At 32.4% G+C, this 3,392-nt stretch overlaps 1 protein-coding gene across 4 annotated transcripts in view; it reads left to right on the plus strand.

Moving 5' to 3' along the window:
- Positions 1-2,470, plus strand: part of LOC113823119 (DCC-interacting protein 13-alpha) — a 33,737-nt gene extending 31,267 nt beyond the window's left edge. For all 4 annotated transcript variants that reach the window (XM_070137289.1, XM_070137288.1, XM_070137293.1 and 1 more), the window contains one exon: positions 1-2,470. This exon is cut by the window's left edge and continues 2,296 nt beyond it. The gene's annotated coding sequence lies outside the window, so the exon portion shown is untranslated.
- Positions 2,471-3,392: the final 922 nt, after the last annotated feature.

A 3,392-nucleotide genomic window follows, 5' to 3' on the forward strand; every position in this document is an offset into this window, starting at 1 on the left:
ACACTTTTTTTAAGAAATATAAAATGCAGCTGTATTTTAATCAAATGTAAACAATCTAACCAAAGACTAAAGAGTCAAAGATGTGATCTAACAGGAAGCCTGTGTCTAACCATCTAACTATCAAACTATCCTTATTTTCTTATTTTTTACCTCTATTTGGTAAGCATTTATATGGTCCTTATCATTATTTTCTGGAGATTTATTTTTTTGTTGTTCTTAATTCTTCTTTTTCTTTTTTTTCATTGAAATAGTTCTTGGCTTGAAGGTAATCTAGTCTGCCACATATCCTACTGGGTATTTACTGCAAACACCATATCACCTGAAATGGATATGCTGCTTATTTCATCACAATTTGATAGTTTATTGAAAATTAGGATGAATTAATTTTGAAAGTATTTGTTATGACCTCTGGAAATAGTAGCCTAAATTTAGTTAGGTAGTATATATTAGTGTAAATGTGATGAAAAATCATAGCCAGTAATGTTTCATTAGTTTTTTGTCCATTTCAGTACTTCAAAACTTCCATACATACAGTTCCTTGTTGTATAACAAAGCAGGTAGACATGATTTCTGAACTGTATTGTGTCTTGGTGTCACCTTGCTATTTTGTTATGACTAATTTGACGTTTAATTTTATTATAGACGTCTTGCAATTGTTTGAGGACAACAGCATTACCACTACCGTAGCAGTACCACTACTTTAGTTATTTTGTCAGGGGTTAAACAGAGAATTAGTCCAGCTGACAGAATCCGATATGGGCTATAGGAGGTAGTACACTAGCAAGAAGGTTTATACTGAAACATGGAAAGTTAATTAATGATTGCAGCTTCTTTTAACTGGTCAAATAATTCTGTGAGTATTTTCTTTTCAATATTCAGGAATTCTCATGCTGTTGGGGTTTGTTTTTGTAGTCACTACCTATGCATTGCACAGCTCAGTTGGACCGAAAGTGCAAGCCTAAGCCATAGTGTTCATAGCTTGTCAAAAGAACACAAGATAGGGCAGTTGGGTTAAGATATCTGAATGTTCACGAAGCCTTTAAAGCTGCAGTTCTGCTACTCAGACTCAGCCTTGGTCCTAAAGCTACCATTGGCCATCCAATAACACATTATAATTACATTCCCCTGGTCTAGGCATGTCCAGGCTGGCCTTGACAATATCAGTTGCAATAATGTACCATATTTTCTGCTAATTTCTTGGCCTGTTAGATCAGCCGGAGAGGAAACAGTAATCCTTAAATATAGTGCATGAAAAGAAAGTTCTTAATACCTCAGAGTATACAATAATTCATAGTCTTATTTTATGTCTGCCTGTGTGTGATGATCCTTGGTCTCATTTGATATACACATTTAGTATAATTCTAATATAATTTTTTACTAACATTTAACATAAACAAATAGTCCAACAGCTCACCTTACCCCCAAGAAAGCAGAGCAGGATATAGGCAAATTATTTCTGGCTCCCCTATTTACCCAGATAGCATACCTAGGCTGGCATAAGGGTAATCAGCCCTAATTTGTGCTCACTTCAGGTATCAGATCAGGCATGTGGAACCACAGCTTAAAAAGGCCTACTGTCTTATTGCCTTTGGTATAGATATGACCAGATATTGACAGGAAATACAGGTTTAGTTTTAGTTTTTTTATGTAAATCTAAATTATGGAGGAAGGTCCTGAAATCTGTCCAAATCTGAATTATTAGATCACCTGAGATAGACCAGCATTGCACAGATTATACTCGGCTGTAGTAATTCCTTTGATTTATGCTATGTCTGTATTAATGAACTGATTATGAATTGCATTCAATATCATGTGGAAATATTAATTAAGGGACCACCTGAAACACCTGGTCCTTTGCTGCTAGGTCCTCCATCCCAGAATGTATCAGTACTGTAAGAAACAATTTACTTTAATTATGATTTGTTACCCTCGTCCCTTTAAATTGATTTTATTTATTGATATGTATTTTGTTGTGTTATATAGTTTTTATTTCATAAAACAAAATCAAAGAGGTCTACTAGTTACGATTACGTTTTTTAACATGGTGATCATATTGCCATAGCAAGAAGGATAATAATGGATAACAAAATTTGTAAATACTCAGTAAACCTTTGATATTATGTGCTTGTACTACTGTAATCCCATTATAGTTGTGCTCTAATCATTTATATGTTGTACATTCATATGTATATTTTGTATGAGCTCTATGTTATGCATGTGCATTATTTTTGCATGAATGTCAAAATGTAAAGGTATTTTGAAGAAACTGTTTCTAATATGCATCTTTAACCATACCAGTTGAAAACCATATAAATTCCTGTATTGGAAATTAACACATATTGGATTAATATAGCATGGCATTCAGTTTTGCAGTCACAAGTTCTTTGTTTTTATATATAATGGTCATTTATGAATGTTTTGTATGTGAGTAAAAAACTACACAGAATAATATATTTATAAGAATGAAAAAGGCATGATTTTTATTCTCAAATAACATTCTCATTTTCAAACAGTTTTGTAAATATTTCAGGTCACATAAAAGGAAACGGAAAGAAAAACATATGAAGGTAGTAGGTAGACAATAAATAAGTATTGCCTTATACTTCTGACCACCATATTGCAACTATTCAGCTGAAAGCTTCTTGGGCTTGGTTAAAGAATGTAGAAAATAGATATCCTGTCTGGGATGATTGGTATTATGTAAATACCCTTATTTATAAGCTTTATGCTTCTACCACTACCCTTTGAGATCATGAAACTAATCATAAAATTTATTTGCTGGATGGTATGTCACCTAGGAAGTTTAATCATTCTGCACATTTTTATACATACTAGGAAAGTTTCTTAATCGTTTTTTCTCTATTTTTTATATATTCAGCTGAAACTAGATATTTAGAGTAATTATACTATATAATGGTTTACTGATAATGATGGTGATTGTTATAATGAATAGAAAGATTTGAATGTGATGAAATTAAATTTTTTTGTGTATAAACATTTAAACAGTATTGTAAATATGTCATTGGATGTCTTTTGTACTCACTTCATCTTGCATAGTTGGTGATGCCTGTATCTGCTTTTTGCCCACATAGATAGATGTCAGTAGGTGCTGAAATCATACTGATGTTTTGGGATATTGATCATAATTTTTATGCAGTTAAACAACCCTTTAATTTTGGTGTATTTACCGTGTTGATCAGGGTGCAATACCAGATATTGGTTTTGATTTTGTATTCTTTTTTTTATTTTATTTGTGTTTGTACAGCCCCTACATGTACATGGACACACACCCGTTTTGACAGCATCAAACATTCCTAAACAAGATTTTTTTTTGTACTTACAGGAAAAGAAAAAATGGCACATCATAAACCACTTACACAGTATTCTGATAA

This window comes from Penaeus vannamei, chromosome 23, assembly GCF_042767895.1.
Source record: "Penaeus vannamei isolate JL-2024 chromosome 23, ASM4276789v1, whole genome shotgun sequence".
Classification (NCBI taxonomy): domain Eukaryota; kingdom Metazoa; phylum Arthropoda; class Malacostraca; order Decapoda; family Penaeidae; genus Penaeus; species Penaeus vannamei.